Source organism: Theropithecus gelada, chromosome 1 (assembly GCF_003255815.1).
Source record: "Theropithecus gelada isolate Dixy chromosome 1, Tgel_1.0, whole genome shotgun sequence".
Classification (NCBI taxonomy): Eukaryota; Metazoa; Chordata; class Mammalia; order Primates; family Cercopithecidae; genus Theropithecus; species Theropithecus gelada.
The window spans coordinates 116,636,370-116,658,886 of record NC_037668.1 but is presented as its reverse complement, the minus strand read 5'-3'; the positions used below and the strand labels follow the sequence as shown (position 1 = coordinate 116,658,886).

The window sequence follows — 22,517 nt, the reverse complement described above, 5'->3', positions numbered from 1 at the left end:
CAACCCAGGCGGCCCCCCAGGCGTGATAATCTGAGAAAAGACCAATGTGCCTACTGCAAGGAGGTTGGCCACTGGGTAAGAGACTGCCCCAAAAAGAAACAACAAGGACAGGGACCCCCTAGGTCTACACCCGTACTAGTCACTCAAGATGAAGACTAGGGAAGACGGGGTTCGGATCCCCTCCCCGAACCTAGGGTAACTTTGCAAGTGGAGGGGTCCCCGGTCCAGTTCTTGGTCGATACGGGAGCACAGCACTCAGTCTTAGTTAAAACTAATGGAAAATTATCCTCCAAGTCCTCATGGGTACAAGGGGCCACAGGAGTTAAGAAATACCCATGGACAACACAAAGAACAGTAAACCTCGGAGCCAAGAATGTAACCCATTCTTTCCTGGTCATCCCTGAGAGCCCCTGTCCCCTATTAGGGAGAGACCTGCTAACTAAAATGGGAGCACAGATCCATTTCCTCCCTGAGGGGCCCGTCGTGACCAGCTCCCACAATCAACCCGTGTCCGTCCTGACTATAACCCTAGAAGATGAGTACCGGCTCCACCAGGAGCAAACGGCCCCTGACCAGGACATAGCAACCTGGCTCCAGCAATATCCAGAAGCTTGGGCGGAAACGGGGGGCTTAGGACTAGCAAAACACCGTCCTGCTTTATTTGTTGAACTTAAACCTGGGGCAGACCCCGTGCGGGTACGCCAATACCTGATGCCCCTAGAGGCCAAGAAAGGAATTGCCCCGCATATCCGCCGGCTCCTTGACCAAGGGGTCCTTCGCTCATGTCACTCACCCTGGAATACTCCATTGTTGCCGGTACGAAAACCTAATAGTGGAGAATACAGACCTGTACAAGACTTAAGAGAAATCAATAAGAGGGTTGTGGACATACATCCAACTGTGCCTAACCCATATACCCTCCTGAGTACCCTAAACCCTAAACATCAATGGTACACTGTTTTAGATTTAAAAGATGCTTTCTTCAGTTTGCCTTTAGCCCCTCAGAGCCAAAAGCTCTTCGCCTTCGAGTGGAATGACCCTGATAGGGGCATAAGTGGCCAACTGACATGGACCAGACTGCCGCAAGGATTCAAAAACTCTCCTACCCTGTTCGATGAGGCCCTCCATGAAGACCTGGGTGAGTACCGACGCAAACACCCTGAAATAACCTTACTACAGTATGTTGATGACCTCCTGATTGCTGCTGAGACCCAAGAAGCTTACATCCAAGGGACCAAGGGTCTCTTACAAGCTCTGGGAAATCTAGGCTACCGAGCCTCGGCAAAGAAAGCTCAAATCTGTAAGACAGAGGTAACATATCTAGGGTACCTGCTTAAAGAAGGGCAGCGCTGGTTAACAGACGCCCGGAAACAAACTGTTCTGCAGATCCCCAGGCCGCAATCCACCCGACAAGTGAGGGAATTCCTGGGGTCGGCGGGGTTTTGCAGACTATGGATACCTGGGTTCGCGGAACTGGCTAAACCCTTATATCAGGCAACACGGGGGCAGCAGCCATTTAAGTGGACAGACGAAGCCGAGTCGGCTTTCCAACAGATTAAAACCGCCCTACTCTCCGCGCCTGCACTGGGACTACCTGATATTACCAAGCCCTTCCATTTATACGTAGACGAGAATAAAGGTGTCGCCAAGGCGGTAATAACTCAGAACTTAGGCCCCTGGCGGAGGCCAGTTGCCTACCTGTCAAAGAAGTTAGACCCAGTGGCCGCCGGGTGGCCCCCTTGTCTCCGAATGATTTCAGCCACGGCTCTGATGGTGCAGGATGCTGATAAACTTGTCATGGGGCAAGAATTGCGGGTCGTTACTCCACATGCCATCGAAGGTGTACTCAAACAGCCACCTAATCAATGGATGAGTAACGCCCGACTCACCCACTACCAAGGACTACTACTAAATCCTCTCAGGATAACATTCCTGCCCCCAACGACCTTAAACCCTGCCTCGCTGCTGCCCAACCCGGACCTGGACGCCCCACTCCACGACTTCACCGAGATACTAGCTCAGGTGCACAGAGTTCGAGAAGACCTGCAGGACCGCCCACTTCCTGACGCCGACCTCGTCTGGTTCACTGATGGGAGCAGCTTCATGCATCAGGGCCAGAGGTACGCTGGAGCGGCAGTGACTTCAGAGACTGAGGTAATCTGGGCGGAACCCCTGCCCCCGCGGACATTGGCCCAGAAGGCCGAACTGATAGCGCTCACCCAAGCTCTTACCTTAGGGGCGGGGAAAAAGCTGACGGTATATACAGACAGCCGATATGCTTTTGCAACGGCGCATATACATGGGGCCATTTACAGGGAGCGGGGGTTACTGACGGCTGAAGGAAAAGAGATAAAGAACAAGCAAGAAATCCTAGTCCTGCTAACAGCCCTATGGAGGCCAGAAAAGTTAGCCATTGTACATTGCCCAGGGCATCAGAAATTAACTACTCCAACTGCTCAAGGCAACTTTCTGGCGGACCAAACTGCAAGAAAGGTGGCGAAGGCTCCCAGCCAACTCCTTGCACTCCAGCTCCCTGACCCGGGCCCCCAGGACTTGCCATATTTCCCTGATTATTCAGAACAAGATCTCCAGTGGATTGACAAGCTTCCCCTAAAACAGATGCAGAATGGGTGGTGGACTGATACTAATGACCAAACCATCCTACCAGAAAAATTAGGACAACAAGTGTTAGAACACATCCACCGAACCACCCACCTGGGTGCTCGGCAGATGATAGACCTGATCAGACGCTCTAAACTCAAATTCAGACATACAGCCGAGATGGCCAGCAACATCGTGACAAGTTGCAAAGTCTGCCAGCTTAACAACGCCTACCCCCAATCCCAGGCTGCAACGGGAACAAGGCTCAGGGGAACCAGGCCCGGTATCTACTGGGAAGTAGATTTTACTGAGATAAAGCCAGGAAAATACGGGTATCGGTACTTACTTGTCTTTGTAGATACTTTTTCAGGGTGGACTGAAGCATTCCCTACCAAGAAGGAAACTGCTCAGGTTGTAGCAAAGAAAATCCTGGAAGATATCCTCCCCAGATATGGCTTCCCCATCCAGATAGGGTCAGATAATGGGCCGGCCTTCGTCGCTAAGGTAAGTCAGGATTTGGCTTCCATCCTTGGGGCAAATTGGAAACTACATTGCACTTACAGGCCCCAGAGTTCAGGACAGGTAGAGAGAATGAATCGGACCTTAAAAGAGACCTTAACTAAATTAACTATGGAGACTGGCGCTAATTGGGTGGTCCTTCTCCCCTACGCTCTGTTCCGGGCCCATAATACCCCTTACAGACTGGGCCTTACCCCTTATGAAATTATGTATAGCAGACCCCCACCCTTAGTTCCCAGCCTAAAAGATGATCTGCTCAAGTCTGAAACAGAAAATGTCTCTGAACTCTTATTTTCCCTACAAGCCTTGCAGAAAATTCATCAAGAAATCTGGCCCAAGCTGAAGGAACTATATGAGACCGGTCCCCCGCCGACACCCCATCCATACCAGCCAGGAGACTGGGTCCTGGTCAAGCGACACCGACAAGAGACCCTAGAATCCAGGTGGAAAGGACCACTCCAGGTACTCCTAACCACACCCACCACCCTAAAGGTAGAAGGCATCGCGTCGTGGATCCACTACACCCACGTCAAGCCGGTGGACCCAACCTCCGACCTCCTGGGACCAATCATGGCAGCGGCTGAAGCACCAGACATGTGGACTGTGGACAGAGCTAAAAACAACCCCTTAAAACTCACCCTGCGCCGGCAGCATAGCTCACTGCAAACACGCAGTTAGGTAGTCTAACCCTAACGTTAGTCGCCCTGGTGGCCGCTGGAGAAATCACAAAACCAGCTCTTAATCCCTTTGTCTGGAGATTCTGGCTTTATGAAAACCGAACCCACCCTGGACAACCTCATAAGCCCGGGAAATCATTGGCCAGTGCTGATTGCCCCTCCTCAGGGTGCAACAGCCCAATTCTACTAAATTTTACTGGTTTCCAAATAGCCAAACCTATGACACCAACAATATGCTTTGAGTTTGATCAGACTAAATACAATTGTAAACACCATTGGTGGCACCAAAATGCCGGCTGTCCTTATAATTATTGTAACATCCATAGACCCCGTTATTGGGGAGAGAGAAAACAGTTAGACCCTAAGCGGCCCTTCCATCGTAGACGGGATGGAGACTTTTCATATACATGGATAGTTAGAGACCCCTGGAACTCCCGCTGGACCACGCCTCAACATGGGGCTGTATACTACTCCCCCTCCTCCACATGGCCTAGCAGTCACCTCTATCTCTGGCGAGGCCTAGTGCAAGTACTGCCCCTGGTCCACGGGAATATCCAACGACAAGAAAACAGACTAACACAAGACTTATGTCCTTTCTCCTGGTTAAAGTTATTACAAGAAGGACTAGAACTTGCTAACCTTACAGGACTTCACAGCCTGTCTGGCTGCTTTCTGTGTACCACTCTAGGGCGTCCACCGCTAACCGCTGTCCCTCTGTCATGGGGATCCTCTACCTTTGCCCAAGCTAACAACCTCCGAAACCTCTCATATGCTCCTATCCTAAACGTGCCCCTATACCTAAACCCCAGTCAGGAGAAGTTTCCCTACTATTTCTCAGGAACCAATTCCAGCCTCTGTAGCATCACTGCAACGACCCCTAATATCACCTTAAGGGCTCCATCAGGCATATTCTTCTGGTGTAATGGAACCTTATCTAAAAACCTACCTAGTCCCTCTGTTAACAACCTACTGTGTCTCCCTGTCACATTAGTTCCCCGGTTGACTACTAACTGCTGGCGAGTTCCTAGGGTATACCGGTAACTGGACTAGTGCTGTTATTCACCCAGACCCTAGACCGAGACCTGCACAAGCCATATTCCTCCCCCTCATTGCAGGAATCTCCCTCACCGCATCCTTCATTGCGGCCGGACTGGCGGGGGGAGCCCTAGGTCACACCCTCATAGAAAACAACAAGTTGTACCAACAATTTGCCGTTGCTATGGAGGAGTCGGCTGAGTCCCTTGCCTCCCTTCAGCGACAGCTCACGTCCCTAGCTCAGGTAACCTTGCAGAACCGGAGGGCCCTAGACCTACTCACTGCAGAAAAAGGTGGTACATGTATATTTCTGAAAGAAGACTGTTGTTTCTACATAAATGAATCAGGACTTGTAGAAGACCGGGTCCAACAGTTACGCAAGTTAAGCACTGAAGTAAAAACACGGCAGTTTGCTTCAGCTGCAGACCAATGGTGGAATTCCTCTATGTTTTCTCTGTTAGCCCCCTTCCTTGGACCCCTGCTAAGTCTACTATTTCTGCTTACCGTAGGACCTTGTGTTGTTAACAGAATTTTACAATTTGTTAGGGAGAGATTTGACACCGTACAACTCATGGTCCTCAGAGCCGAATACCAACCTGTAAACGCTGAAACAGAATCAGACTTATAAGACCCAAGATTGGCTCTAAAGATACCTGAAAAGAAGGGGGGAATGAAAGGAGCTGGGCACACTCCTCAGCCCCGGGCTCAAAACTCCCTGAGCCTAGTACAAACACATCCCATCCTCCCATCCCACCACATACCACCATATATCTCTCAAACTCCCTGAGCCCAGTACAAACACCACCTGGAAAGTCTCCGATAAGGGGACAGCCGTTCAAGGTTACTGAAAGCGCGGGAGCCAAAAGAATTTCTTTGTTCCCCTGCAACTTTCGGGCTATAAAAAACAAATGCTCGCATTGTTCGGGGCCCTCTTGTATACTGTGGAATGGAGGGACCAGGTTCGAACTTGTAGTAAAGATCCTTGCCGCTTGGCTTTGACTCTGGACTCTGGTGGTCTTCTTTGGGGAACAAACAGTCTGGGCATAACAATAGTTGCTATGCTGTATTATTTGTATTATTTTTAGTTAATTTATTTTTCCCTAATACTTCAATCTGCAATTGGTTGAATCTGCAGATGAAGAATCCACAGACATGAACGGCCAACTGTCTATTTCAAGACTAAGTATGCCAATTGGTAATTTGGTTGACTCACTACAAAAGCATCATTACTTGAGAACACCTCTAAACTGTGTTCTATTGATGGAAGCTAAGACAATACACAGTACAGTCACCTTAAAATGAAAATCCAATTAGTTAAGCATAGCTAATCTACATTTACAACAACCAAAGTTATGTTCTAGCTATTTCTATATCATTTACTGTTTCAAAGTCCATTACTATAATACCATTGGATTTAAAATGTTTAAATTCTGAAACACAAGAAACCACAGATAATGGTTACCTCTGGGGAGGGGACTTGAGTTTATGAAGGACATGGAAAAGAAAAAGAAACACTGCAGCCTTTTTGTACCTTTGAATCACAGACCTCATTAATTCAAAGATATTCTTTAATTTTTTGAGAATTCCTCACACCCATATAAATAAGTTGATGTGAATACTTTCTACATTCATTCTTAATTTCTAAAAATTATGTATCATGCAAAATAGTGAAAAAAGTGAGCCAATGGGTGATATGGGATCTAGTCTTTGTTCTCATATCAATTTACCTTATGCCTGCAGGTGTATTATGCAAAATATGAAGCAGTTGATTAGTTGATTTCTATAAACATCTCTCTCTTTTTTTTTTTTTTTGGTAGAGATGGGATTTTGTCATGTTGTCCAGGCTGATCTCAAACTCCTGGCCTAAGTGATCCTCCCACCTTGACCTCCCAAAGTGCTGGGTTTATAGGCATGAATCACATGCCCCGCCTGTTTCTAGCTAAGAATTCCTTTGAAACTCCAACAAAAAACAGTACAAAGAAAATTTAATGTTGTTATGTATAATTACCAGGTTCCATGGATCCTAGGTTAAGAATTCCTAAAATAGGTAATCTGCACCTGCACCTGTTAGAAATTATATTTCTGATCTGTCACTCTACAGATAAACAATGATCTTCTACCTGAGCCAAAATACTGTCTAGATTTTTCAGTATTTATAATGGAATATAAGTCGTATGATCCATTTGGCTTCCAAAGTTTAAGTGTCTACCCTTGGCTAGTTGTTAAAAACACTAGCACATACCTATTGTCAAAGAATAAAATCCCAAATTCCTATTGTCTAGTTTCAGGTAAAGTGGACTGAGGCAAAAAGTGTTTAGTTTAAGCCAGTTCCATTCCTCCAAATATTTTTGTTTCAATCCTTACACATTCATCAGAAAACACTTTATGAACCGCTTTCACAGATTTGTTCTTTAATATTATGTACAAAGCCAGAGGTCTGCAAAATTTCTTTGCTCATGGTACTCTTAGTATCTCAGGAAATTATTCCTTATTTCTGACAGGCCAGAAGAAATACCTAACAGTTTCGTTTACTGCCTACTTCAACTCCCATTTCTTTGCACTTTGTTCCTTAAACTCCAATTGTATCAAATTATAAAACTTTACTTCAAGAAATCATCTCTCTTGGCTCAGCCACTAAGCATGCTGCACCTTTGGTATGCACCATCTCTCCTTTCTCCTTCAGTTTATCTCTTTCAAGTCTCTTCTTGGCCCTGTTAACTTTTACTTTGTTTCAAAGATCAAGAACAACTCTTCCTGGGAAACAATTTCCTGTCCAATGCCTTTCTTTAGAATTTAGTTGAATGCCTCTTCTGTGTGCTCTGATATTGTGTATCTTATTGAAACAATTACCCCCTTTTTTATCTGATCACTCTTCAAAGACTATGAGCAATTTGAGGGCAGGGCTTATGCTTGCCAGATTAGTTTTTTTGTTTGTTTGTTTTTTAATGACTTGTCCATTATGTTATTTAATATTTTCCCTTTAGAATTAAGGAAAACCTGTCACTGCTGAGGAACTCATGCTTTCCTCTATCTGATAAATAGAATTTGGAGAAGAGGCAGAGTCAAGATGGCAGAATAAGACTCTCAAGTGACTGACTCCCCACAGAAACATCAATTTGAACGTGATCTATGCATGAAAGTAACTTCACAAGAGCCAAGGAACCAGATCAGAGATTACTGTATCTGGCTTTAGCATTACTAAGAAAAGATCAACTGAAGCGGGGAGGAAAGATAGAGGTGCAATGCCTGAATCACCTCTCCCCCAACTATAAGCACAGCACACACAGAGAGAGATACAGCCCACTTGGGGTAAGGAGAGGAAGTGACTGCAGGACTTTTGACTTGTTGCTCAGTACTGGGCCTGCCGCGGTAAAACCCAACACCAGGCAGAACCCCATGGCCCTTAACCGCAGACCAAGGTACGCAGACAAGGACCCATCCTGCTACTATGTGGAAACCTGTGGCCTTAGTGTGACAGACTTGTGTCCTGGCATCTACAGTAGCCTCAGGCCATGAGTGAACTTCAGCAGCAGGAAGGCTATAGTGGTATGGGCCTGGCTGGTGCCCCAGGGATGTAGTAGTCCTGGTGGCAGGACTGGGACCCCATTATCCTTCTTCCAACCCTAGGCAGCACAGCTTGGAGACTGACTCCATCTACTGGGGGAAAAAGAGGGATATAAAAGCAGGACTTTGATCTTGACTTGGTGACAAGCCTGCCATGGTAAAACTCCGCACTGGGCAAAATCTGATGGCCCACTGACCCCAAGCTGGCACCCAAAGACCGTGCCTCTGAACTCACTTCAGTGTCAGGCAGAGAGACATGGCCTCAGTGGAATGGACTCTGGGCTACATCACTATGTCTGCAGTGGCCTTGAGCCACAAATAAACCTCAGCAGCAGGCAGGCCATAGTTGCATGGGTCTTGAGCATACCCCTGTGCTGTGCTTGTCTTGGCAGCTGTGGTTTTCGGGTGTGACCTAGCATTACAGTGGCCATCTGGCCACAATACTGCCTGCTCCACCTCTTCCCTCAACCCCAGGCAGCACAGTGTGGAGACACTGATGCTTGAAAGGAGGTGAAGGGAACAGGTACACAAGGTTGTTTTGGAGCATGCCGTGGTGAGGCCCAAGCACTGAGCAGAGTGACACAGTGCCTAACGTGTCCTGGCCCCAGGTGGAAACTCACACACCCAGAGAGACAAACTACCCTCCAATCTCTCCCCTAGTTGATCTGGGCCAGAACACAAACCAACTGTGAATTCACTGCAAACCTGGGCTTACGGTGCCATCTAGTGCTGAAACAGTGATAGTGGCCAAGGGCTCGGAGAACACAATAATTGCCCTGCTTAGAATTTCTGGAAGAACAGGAACAAACCACCACCAGACTGTGAATGGGGAATAAACAGCTAATCCCTCAATGTTCAGATGTTGTGGCAGGCCAAAGGCATGAAGAATACTCAGGGATCGGGCACAGTGGCTCACGCCAACAACTGGGAGGCTGAGGTAGGTGGATCACCTGAGGTCAGGAGTTTAAGACCAGTCTGTCTAACATGGTAAAACCCTGTCTCTACTAAAAATATAAAAATTAGCCAGCAGTGATAGTACATGCCTGTAATCTCAGCTACTCAGGAGGCTGAGGTTGGAGAACTGCTTGAACCTGGGAGGCAGAGGCTGCAGTGAGCCAAGATCGCTCCACTGCACTCGAGCCTGGGCAACAGATTGAGTGAGACTCTGTCTCAAAGAAAAATTTTAAGAAAGTATTTAGGAACCATAATTTCATGAAACAAAATAAGGCACCAGGAAACAACCCTCAAGTGATGGAAATGTGTGATGTCTCAGAGAATTCAAAATAGCTGTTTCAAGGAAACTCAATGAACTTCAATAAAACACAGGGGAAGAATTCAGTAATTTATCAGAGATGACTTGAGAGATTAAACAAACTGAAATCCTGGAGTTGAAAAATACAATGAACAAAATGAAAAATGCAATAGAGAATATCAACAGCAGAATCTATCAAATAGAAAAATCTGAGCTTGAAGACAAGCTGTTTGAAAACACATAGCTAGAGGAGAAACAATTTTAAAAAGGGTAAAAGGGAATGAAGAAAACTTACATAACCATGTGAAAGTATCAAAAGAGCAAATATTTGGGTTACTGGGCTTCAAGAGGGAATTGAGAATGACAAAGGGGTAGAAAGCTTATTCAAAGAGATACTAACACAAAACTTCCCAAAACTAGAGAAAGATACAAATATCCAGGTATAGAAAGGTCAAAAGTTACCAATCAGATACAACCCAAATAAGTCTACCCCAAGAAATACTACAATCAAATTCTCAAAGATCAAAGACAAAAAGATTTTGAAAGCAACAAAAGAAGCAAGTAACATATACGGAAGTTCCAATCTGTCTAGCAATAGATTTCTCAGCAGAAACCTTGTAAGTCAGGACGAGTAAGATGATATATTCAAATTGCTAAAGAAAAGAAAAGGTTGGGTTGGGGGGGGCGGTGGGATGTCAACCAAGAATACTGTACCCAGGACAGTTATCCTTTAGAAATAAAGCAGAGATAAAGACTTTGCCAGACAAATGAAAGCTAAAAGAATTTATCATCATCAGATATGTCTTACAAGAAATGTCAAAAAAAAAAAAAAAATAGGCCAGGAACAATGGTTCACATCTGTAATCTCAGCACTTTCAGTGGCCAAGCTGGAAGGACTGCTTGAGTTCAGGAGCTTAAGGCCTTGGGTGGCACACCAAGACTTTGACTCTACTAAAAATGAAAATTAAAAAATCAGCTGGGTGTGGTGGCGTGTGGCTGTAGTTCCAGATACTTGGGAGGCTGGGGTGGGAGGATCATTCAAGTCCAGGAGATCAAGATCAAGACTGCAGTGAGCCATGATCACTCACTGCCCTCTAGCCTGAAGGACAGAGTGAGACCCTGTCTCAAACATACAAGCAAACAAAAAATGCTAAAAAACAGTTCTTCAAATGAAGAAAGGGACTCTGACGTGTAACAAGAAAACACGTTAAAGGTATAAAACTCACTAGTAAGTATACTGGAAGACAGAATACTGTAATACTATAAATGTGGTACATAAACCACTTACATCTTTAATTATGAAGGCTGAAGATAAAACTATTAAAATAGTAATTTTAATTTGCCAAGAGATGGGCAATTTAAGATATAAAATGGGACATCAAAAATTACAAATGTGGGAGAAAATGGAGTTAAAATGTAGAGCTTGTTTTTTATTTCTTTTCCTATCTTTATAATCAAAGTTGGGTTGTTATCAGTTTAAAATATCTCATTTTAAGATTTTTTTCATAAGCTTCATGGTAACTGCAAAGCAAAAACCTGTAAGAAATACACCAAAAATAACAGGCAAACCATCAAAACACATTACTAGAGAAAATCGCCTAACCATAAAGAAAGACAGCTAGAGACCATAAACAGCTAAAGCAATCCAGAGCAAAAAGAACAAAGCTGGAGGCATCATACTCCTTGACTTCAAAACACACTACATAGCAATAGTAATCAAAACAGCATGGTACTGGTATAAAAAAGACACAGAGATCAATGGAACAGAAGACAGCCCAGAAATAAATCCACCCATCTACAGTTTATTAATTCTTGACAAAGGTGCCAAGTACACTCAATGGGGAAAGCGCAATAAGTGGTGTTGGGAAAACTGGATATCCACATCAGAAGAATGAAATTAGATTCTTACCTCTCACCACAGACAAAACTCAACTCAAAATGGATTAAAGACTTAAATGTTAAGACCCCGAACTACAAAATCACAAGAAGAAAACATGGGGGAAATATAGGGGAAAGCTCCATGTCACTGGTCTAGGCAAGTATGTTTTGGACAAAACCTGAAATGCACAGGCAACAAAAGCAAAAACAGTTTGAGCATTCTAAATCCAAAACTCTAAAATGCTCCAAAATCTTTTTTTTTTTTTTTTTTTTAAAGATAGGGTCTTACTCTGTTACTCAGGCTTGAGTGCAGTGGTACAATCATTGCTCATTAGCAACCTTGAAATACTGGACTCAAGTGATCCTCCCACCTTAGCCTCCCAAGTAGCTAAGACTACAGGTGTGCTCCACTATGCCTAGCTAATTTTTATTTTTTGTAAAGACAGGGTCTTGCTACGTTGCCCAGGCTGGTCTTGAACTGATGGCATCAAGTGATCCTCCTGCCTTAACCCCCGCAAATTGTTAGGATTACAGGTGTGAGTCATGAAACCTTTTGATTGCCAACATGATACTCAAACTAAATGCTTACTGGAACATTTTGAATTTTCAATATTCCAATTTGGAATGCTCAACCAGTAATTATAATGCAAATATTCCAAAACCTGAGATAATCCCAAATCCAAAATCCTCTGGTTGTAAGCATTTCAGATACAGGATACTTAACCTGTACAGACAAATGGAATTGTATCAAACTAAAAATCTTCTGCATAATTAAGGTGACAATCAACAGAGCAAGGATGCCAGTCATAGATTGGAAGAATACATTTACAAACTACACAACTGATAAAGGGTTAATACTCAAATATAAAGAACTCAAGCACTTAGTAACAAAAAATAACCTGATCAAAAAATGGGCAAAAGGCCTGCTAGACATTTCTCCAAAAAAGAACATACAAACAGCCCACAAGTGTAAGAAAAAATGTTCAACATCACTAATCATCAAAAAATACAAGTCAAAACTACAAGGAGATATCACCTCACTCTAGTTAGAATAGGTACTCTCAAAAAAATCAAGAGATAGCAGGTGTTGATGAGGGTATGGATAAAAGGGAATCCTTATACACTGCTGGTGGGAATGTACAGCCATTATGGAAAACAGCATGGAAGGATGCTCAAAATATTTTAAACAGAACTACCGTATGATCCAGTAATACCACTACTGGGTATATATATCCAAAGAAAATGAAATCAGTATGTTTTAGAGGTATCTGCACTCCTATGTTTATTACAGCATTATTCACAATAGCCAAGATATGGAATCAACCTAACTGTCTATCAAAGAGAATAACTGTTTTTGTTTCTTGTTACATATTCCCAACTTTTTCGTACCCATTAGCCCATCTTTCCCTACCCCTTTATCCCCGTTCCCCTCTTGTCCTCTCATAACTACCATTCTACTCTCTCTCTCTGTGAGAACAACCATTTAGATTCCACCGATGAGTGAGATCATGTAGTATATGTCTTTCTGTGCCTGGCTTAGTGTCTTCTAGGTACATTCATGTCATCTGAAATGACAAGATTACATTATTTATGATTGAATAATATTCCACTGTGTATATATACTATATTTTCTTTATCCACTTACCAGACTTCATTTAAAAAGTTGGGAATATAAAACAAGAAATTTAAAAATAGTGTTTCTCTTTGACCTAGCATTCTAATTCTAGAAATCTAACCTAAGATAAAAATCAGAAATTTTTGTTATATAAAATGGTCAATTCGATCATTTTAAAATTAATCAATAATATGTGCAATGCACTGTATTGGGCACAGACTTCCTTACAAAGCTTACAAATATCAGGGCTTTAAACCAACTTTAGAAAAGAGAAAGTTCAGGATGCTACTTAAGTGTCATAACAAAAGAATTTCAAGTCGGCTAGGAAATAAAGAAAGGTTTTCCTTATTTATGCCCTTGATTAGTTAACAGTAGTATATGCAGCTGATACATTGCTGTGTAAACATACTTTTATTTCAAGTTATGTTAAAAATAAGAACTTTAAAAGTAGAGGGAAAGATAAATTAGGAGGGATTTCCATTTTATTTTTCAAAGTTTTCCATGTTTTCTCTATTTTTTTTGACAATAAAATTTTCTCCACTTTCTTTTTTATCTTGTCTAATAAGGGAAAAGACATTATTTAAAAGAGACCAAAAGAACCAAAAGTAATATTAACTTTATTTCAATTTTGGAAAATGTAAAAGCTTATAATCATATCTTATACTATATTATATCTGCTACTTAACCTTGCCACTTTCATTCAACACAATTTTCTACTATAAGGTACCAAACTACAGACTACACAGTACATTGTAATTAAATTACCTCATGTGCCAGTCAAGTATTTCAAATACACAAATGTGATATGTATTTTATAAATACAACTTTTACTTTATAAAATAATGAAATTCTTATTTTTAGACCCAAACATAAACAGACATTTTCAATTTAATATACTTCAACAAACTCAAAGTAAAGTTAAGAAAAACACTGAAATAAGAATAAGACCGGATTCAAAGAACAAAATGAAAATGGACTATCACTCGTGACCAAGTACTTCATTTAGGGAGAGACAGGAGAGGATGTTTACTCCTCATTGGTCCAGTTCCCAGAGAAGTGAAAAAGCTGTTACTCTACATTTCAGAAATATAGAACAGTCTGACCTGATAGATGCCAAGAAATGTCAGAGTACCCATAAAAACTCACTGGATACAATGATTCATATACTATGTTAGCTAGAAGGAATTTCAAAAACCATTTAGTCTAACTTTCTTGATTTTAGTTTTGGGGAAAGCATGCTTAAAAGAGCTAAGCAACGAACTGTCAGAGACCTGGCTGGGTTCAGCTTACTAGTCTTCTGACTCCTGGTAAATTGCTTTCTTATTTACTCCATACCACCTTCTTAGAGGGGCCCCCTGAAACACCCACTTATCTATATTTGAACTACATCCTGACCAGACTGATTTGCATTAATTAATAGATATTACCTGCCTTAAGTCAGGGATATTGGCAGAAAATATTTCTTCTTCTCTAATTTCACCCTAATCCAACATTCTGTGCCTCAAAAGGAGAGTGCTCTCAACTAGAAAGCAACAAACCAATTCAAACACAAGCCCAGTGCACTGGCTATGCAATTCAAGCATATTATCCTGTCTATCTGTACCTGTTTGCTCATCTATCTTTTGGTTTTCCTATCATACAGGGTTTAAAAAAAAAAACTTTATTTATTTATTCAAAACATGCATTGAGTTCTAGGCAACGAAATATAAAGATAAAAATGACCTGATCCTTCTTTCTTTCTGATATTCAATTTATTAAAGAAGACAGACAAGAAAACCAAATATAATTTAAAAAGAGCAGCAAAGGCTTCACACAAACGTAGGCCATATTGTGTTTTTTGTTTCTTTGTTTTGAACAGAAGGCTCAGTTAGAATGTTATGTTATGGAAAAAATGAAGCATCTGGCATCAGAATTACCATGTATAAATTCTGATACTGCAATCATGCTAAAGCTTCGATTTCCTCATCTGTGAAATGGAATTATTATAACTGCCTGACCATATTATTTTTAAGTCTCATAATGTCCATGTCCACTGAAAAAATATGCTTTCATAGCAACAGTACAGTTTCTGGCACATAGTTGGTACTGAAGCAGATAGTGCTGGGTGCCTATGTAATACCATCCTCCTATTATCCCCACTTAAAAAACAACAACAAAAAAGAAAACCTCCCATTTTGTTAGATGCAACAATGTGTACAGCTAAAATTCTCACTTCACCAGGCTCTCCTGCAGCTAGAAGTAACCATATTACCACCTTTCATCAAAGAGAACTAAGCGGAGGATTTTGATACAAGCTTTTACTTCTCCTTTTCTTTTTGCCTGGAATGCAGACCCAAGGCCTGAAAGTACAGCAGTCATCTTGTAACAGTGAGAAACAAAGAGGACAAAACCCAATACACTAAGGATGGCAGAGCAGAAAGAGAGAGAGTCTGGGTCCCTGATGGCCTTACTGGGCACTGCTACACAAGCCCTAGACTGGCTACCTTTATACTTCTTGTTTCAGATGGAAAATAAATCCCTATTTGATTAAGGCAAGATCATATAGGGCCCTATAGGCCAATATAAAGACTTTGGTTTTTATTTTGAATGAAATGGAAACTCAAGGCAGGGTTTCAGCAAAGAAATGATATAGTCCGACCTGTGTTAAGAAATAATAGATTCAAAGAAGGCAGGGAAACATGTTGTGAAGCTATGGTAGATTGTTACAAAATGGCCTCAAGTGAATCCTGCCTCTCTGCATTCATACCCTTCCACATTGACTCTGGGGTAGTCTTCTGAGGACTCTGACTGAAGTGACATTCTACTGATGTATAGGAGTTCCAAGTACAGGCTTCAAGAGAGCTCACAGCTTGTTTTTGCTCTTAAAAACCAACTGCTATGTAAAGAAGTCCAAACTATTCTGCTTGAAAGAGAGACAACATGGAAGATGAGAGAAACCATATGGAAAGAGACCATGTGTATGAGAACAAAAGCTTTCCAGCTATTCTAGCCTTTCCAGCTGAGGCACCAGACATGTGAGTGAAGCCACAGTAGGCATTCCAGTCCAGCTTAGCCACCAGCTGAATACAGCTGCGTAAGTGAGTCCAGTTGAGACCAGGAAAAGAAACACCTAGTATACCCAAAGACTCTTGAGATGAGTTTGCTATGCTGCAACAGACATATAATAAAGAGGCTATTGTACTAATCCAGGCAAGAAATGATGATAGCTTTAAGCAGTCTTTTCAAATACAATCATTATCAATTACTTTCTGTGGACTTCTACTGGATAACAACTGTAACAACTGAATTTAAAAGATGGTGATGTTGGCTGGGAGCAGTGGCTCATGCCTGTAATCCCAACACTCTGGGAGGATGAGGCAGGTGGTTCACCTGAGGTCAGGAGTTCAAGACCAGCCTGGCCAACATGGAGAAACCTCATCTCTACTAAAAATACAAAATTAGCTGGGCATGGTGGCATATGCCTGTAATCCCAGCTACTTGGTAGGCTAAGGCAGGAGAATCGCTTGAACCCAGGCGGCGGAAGTTGTGGTGAGCGAAGATCGTGTCACTGCACTCCAGCCTGGGCACAAGAGTGAAACTCCGTCTAAAAAAAAAAAAAAAAAGATGGGATGTTAATAACATTATCACTGGACATTGGATATAGACTTGCTGGGGGAAAAAAGACATGATCTATATTAAGCTAAATATGAGTTCATAATGATGTCTCCAACTTGCATCTATCAGAACACAGATCATTCTAGCCTCCTCCTTTTGCTTATCTGTAAATCCCAACTCCAACAGTGAGAAACCTGGCTCCTACCATCTACCATCCATTTACTAAATCATTCAGTTCCAGTAAAATGCATAGAAGGATCAGAATTGTTAACCCATGCCCCCATGGGAAACAACTTTATCAACTAAAGTACAGTAATTACATGGTTATCTATTTTTCTGTAAATCTAAACCTGTTCAAGAATAAAGTCCATTAAAAAACAAAAACAAAATAACCCTTACACTCAGGAGTGTATGTCTAGTGAGAAGACAGACATTAGATAAGCAAACCACAATTAAAAATTTTGATAATTGCAAAGAATGAAAAGCCTACTTGTAATTTAGGTTAAGATATCAAGAAAAGTAGTATTTATTTTCCTTCTCCAGGAAAGTAGTAGTTATTGAGACCTGAGAGATGACTGAGTTATCCAAAAGGAGAAAAAGAAACATGTGCCTGCTTGAAGAACCAAAACAAAAATTAGAACTGTAAAATTTCTGGTTCTTGACAAGATTGAATAGGCTTGTATCTCTTCACTCCAGCTCACGTAAATTCAACTAAACACCCTGGACTTAATACAGCAGAGAAGGCAGAAAGGAAAAAACAGACCAGTTAGGAACTTCAGGTCTTGAGGAAGACAAGATATGAATTCTCTGGGTTTTCCTTTAACAGATTTCTCCAGATTGTGCCAGAAGTCTGTAACCCAAAACCAAAGAATTAAAAAAAAAAAAAAAAAAAAAGTCCCAAGAAAAACCTGCTTTCTTTAGCCAAATAACTGCAAAACAGGGCAGCCCAGTAGGACAGAACTCTTTTTGACAATACCAACCCTACCCCAGCCAGGCATCTCAGATGCCTCCTACCTTGCTGTGTTAGAGGGTATTGAGTGGGGATCTGGACTTCCCATTTGGCACCAGTCTGTGGTCCAGGTTAGTATTTTCAAGTTGGAAGAAAAAAGTGTAGAGTAAACTGGAAGATTTCTACACTTGACCTATGTGGAGAATGTCAATACTAATAATCTGATAAATTACACATGCATATTACAATACCAAAAGGAACCACAAAACAAATAAAAAAAGAGTGATATACAGAGAAGTACTATAAGAAATCAAAATGGAAAACTAAAAAAATACATATGTAGCCAAGAAAAGGGAAATGGGAATGAACAGAAAACAAACAATAAAATAGCAAACTTAAGCCCTCACATACCAATAATCACTTTAAATACAAATAGTCTACACACAAAAATTTAAAACACAGATTGGTGCAGTGGATTAAAAAAATATGGCCTTGGGCCAAGTGCAGTGGCTCCTGCCTGTAATCCCAGCATTTTGGGAGGCCAAGGTGAAAGGACTGCTTGAGCTCAGGAGTTCAAGACCAGACTGGGCAATATAGTGAGACACCATCACTAAAACAAACAAACAAAACATCAAACAAAACATATGTTACCTAAAGGAACATCGTTTCAAAATATCATGACATAGGTAGGCTAAAAAGGATGGGGAAGAATATACCATATAAACATTAATTTTTTAAAAAAAGTATCCATATTACTACCAGGAAAAAGCAGACTTCAAAGCAAACAAAATGAAAAAAAAAAATCGTCATTAAAAATGATAAAAAAGTCTATCCACCAAGATGACATAACAATACTAATTCTGGAAACAACACAGCTTCAAAACACAGGAAGCAAAAACTGACAGAACTATAAGGAGAAATTGAAAAATAGACAATTATAGTTGGGGACTTCAACATCCCTCTCAGAAAGACAGAAGTAGTAATAGAAAACCAGGAAGAATACAAAAGAACTAAACACCACCATCAAAAAGGGAATTTAAGTAACATTTATAGAAATGTTTCACCTAACAATAACAGTAATACATATTTTCTGTAAGCACCCACAAAATGCTCACCATGATCACAGCCTGCATCATAAAACCTAAAGAAATATAAAGAAACATAAGCATACAGAGTATGAATCAATAACTTAGATGAAATGAACCAATTCTCCAAAAAAATACCACCAAAACTCACCCAATATGAAATAATTTGCATAGTCCTGTATTATACAATATTTTCCAGAAAATCAGAGGGAATACTTCCAATTGCTCTTATAAGGTTGGTGTTACCCTGACAGAAGAAATAAACACAAAAACTAATTTCTCCCATGAATTTAGATGTAATGATCCTCAATAAAATATACTCAAATTGAATGAGTACTGAAGAAAAAGAATTATACAGTACAACACAGTAGGGTTTACTCCAAGTATATAGGACTGGTTCAATATGCAAAAATCCACCAATATAATCCACCATATATCAGGAGAATAAAGATTTAAAAAAATCACATGATCATGCCAACTTATGCAGAAAAATTATGTAACAAATTTCAAGAGCTATACATGGCAAAAACTCTAAGCAAACTAGAAATAGAACTTCAACTTGACAAAGAGCATCTACAAAAAAACTTACAGCTAACATCATATGTAATAGTGAAAAACTAAATGCTTTTCCCCAAGATCGGCATTAGGACAAGGATGTCTGCTCTCAGCACTCTTATTCAATGCAATATTAGACATTGTATCTACTACAGTAAGTTAATAAAAAGCATATAAACTGGGAAGGAAGAAATAAAATTCCCCCTATTAGCAGATAATAGGGTCATGTATATAGAAAATCCCAAGGAATGTACTAGAAAACATCTACAATAAGTGAGTTCGCAAAACCACAGAATACAAGAGCTATACACAAAAATAATCATTCTTCTATATACTAACAATGATCATGTAGACAACAAAGTTAAAAACAAAATACCAGTTACAATCTGTCTAAAAACTTAAAACATAGATTAAAACCTAACAAAATATATATAGAATTGATATGCTCAAATGAATCATAGATCTAAATGTAAAATCCATGAGAAAATCTGTGTTTTCTCCTTTATCTTTTAGAAAAAAATGTAGGAGAAAATCATAACCTGGGGTTAAGCAAAGAGTTCTTAGGACACCAAAAGCATGATCCATAAAATAAGCAAACAAACAAAAAAGATCAATTGGACTTACCAAAATGTAAAACTTTTGCTCTTCAAAAGGTGCTGATCAGTGCACACCATAATCGAAGAAAATATTTGCAAATCACATATGTAAGAAAAGATTCGTATCTGGACTATATAAACAACTGTACTCAACAGTAATAAAACAACCAATTTAGAAAACAGGCTTGAACAGATACTTCACCAAAGAGGATATACAACAGCAAACAAGCACATAAAAAGATTGCCAACATCATTAACTATTAGGGAACTGCAAGTTAAAACCACAATAACAGATGTCTAATAAACACCTATTAAAGTGGCTAAAATAAAAAAAACACTGACAATACAAAGATTCTTGTGAAAATGCAGCACCAACTGGATCTCTCTTACATTGCCCTACGGAATGTAAGATGGTACAGCCACTATGAAAAACAGTTTGGCATTTTCTTATAAATTTAAATATATATATTTTTATACCACATATATATAAACAGTAACACTTAACATGACTTAGCAGTTACATTCTTGGATATTTACCCTAAAGAAAGGAAAACAAAACTATACAAAAATGCTCAGAAGAACTTCATTTGTATTAACCCCAAAGCTGGAAATAACCCAGTGTTCTTCAACGCGTACACAGGGAAAAGGATAAAGGATAAACATATTGTGAGGCCGGGCGCGGTGGCTCAAGCCTGTAATCCCAGCACTTTGGGAGGCCGAGACGGGCGGATCACGAGGTCAGGAGATCGAGACCATCCTGGCGAACACGGTGAAACCCCATCTCTACTAAAAAATACAAAAAACTAGCCGGGCGAGGTGGCGGGCGCCTGTAGTCCCAGCTACTCGGGAGGCTGAGGCAGGAGAATGGCGTGAACCCGGGAGGCGGAGCTTGCAGTGAGCTGAGATCCCGCCACTGCACTCCAGCCTGGGTGACAGAGCGAGACTCCGTCTAAAAAACAAAACAAAACAAAACATATTGTGGCATATCCACAAAACAGCATGCTACTAAGCAATAAAAAGTAACTACTTACAGGCATATGCCTGTAATCCCAGCTACTTGGGAGGCTGAAGCACAAGAACTGCTTGAACCTGGGATGGGGACATTGCAGTGAGCTGGGATTGTGCCACTGTACTCCAGCCTGGGTGACAGAGCAAAACTGTCTCAAAAAAAAAAAAAAAAAAAGGGGGGGGGGTAGGGGGTTCAGACACAGTGGCTCACACCTGTAATGTCAGCACTTTGGGAGGCCAAGGTGGGCAGATCACAAGGTCAGGAGTTCAAGACCTCCCTGGCCAACATGGTGAAACCCCGTCTCTACTAAAAAAATACAAAAATTAGCTGGGCATGGTGGCATGCACCTGTAATCCCAGCGACTTGGGAGGCTGAGGCAGGAGAATTGCTTGAACCCAGGAGGCGGAGGTTGCAGTGAGCCGAGACTGCGCCACTGTACTCCAACCTGGGTGACAGACCAAGACTCTGTCTCAAAAAAAATAAAAAAATAAATAAATAAAAATAAATAAAAAAAGTAATCCCTTGGAATACTGTTTCATGCCACTTTCTTCAATGTTACACATAAATTTAATGAGATCCATTATTAGTTTTACCAGGAAAAAGTAAATCAGAAGTAATGAATCAAAAAAATAGGTTGTATAACAAGATACTTAAAAACAAGCAGTATGTAACAAGAGACATTTGTACTAAGAATTCAAAATATAGAGACACCTGGAACTATTTAATATAAGGATAATTTCCCTGATACACAAGATTCAAGGCCTAGGAGACAAATCATACAGTGGAACTAATGAATATAAACTATCAAGAAACTATAAGAAATAATGTAAAACACATTAGACTAGGAATCAAAACACCTGGGTTCTGGCCTTGACCTAACACTTAACAGTTATCTAACTTAAAGCAAGTGACTTGAGCTTTCCTTAAGTAAACAGTTATCTAACTTAAAGCAAGTGATTTGAGCTTTCCTTAACTAGTTATCTAACTTAACAGTTATCTAAACTTAAAGCAAGTGACTTGAGTATCTCCTTATCTCTAAAATCGAAAAAATAATGCCTACATCTCAATATTATTATGAGAATCAAGAGAAAAAATAGATAAGAAGGCATTATATTATTTAAGAAGGGGGTGTATATGCTCAGTACCCCATGTTTTAAAAGGAATGGACAAATACATGCCTTTTAGATTTTTAAACTCCACGAATGCTGCTTAAAATAGAATTTTGATAACTAAAAATATTATGCCAGCTGAAATGAGGCAAAAGTACATTGAAATGAAAACATAAAAAGGATACTTGGATTTACACTTCGGGAGGCCAAGGCAGGTGGATCACTTGAGGCCAGGAGTTCAAGACCAGTTGGGCCAACATAGCAAAACCTCACCTCTTCTAAAAAATACAAGAATTAGTTGGGTGTGGTGGCACATTCCTGTAATCCCAGCTAGTTGGGAGGCTGAAGCACAAGAACTGCTTGAACCTGGGATGGGGATGTTGCAGTGAGCCGAGACTGCGCCACTGTACTTCAGCCTGGGTGACAAAGCAAGACTGTCTCAAAAAAAAAAAAAAAAAAAAAAAAAGGGGGGGGGGGGG

At 40.9% G+C, this 22,517-nt stretch overlaps 1 protein-coding gene across 4 annotated transcripts in view; it reads right to left on the bottom strand.

Moving 5' to 3' along the window:
• The window catches only part of PKN2 (protein kinase N2), a 168,156-nt gene that overhangs the window by 94,174 nt on the left and 51,465 nt on the right, over positions 1-22,517 (bottom strand). The gene's annotated exons all lie outside the window — the stretch shown is intronic.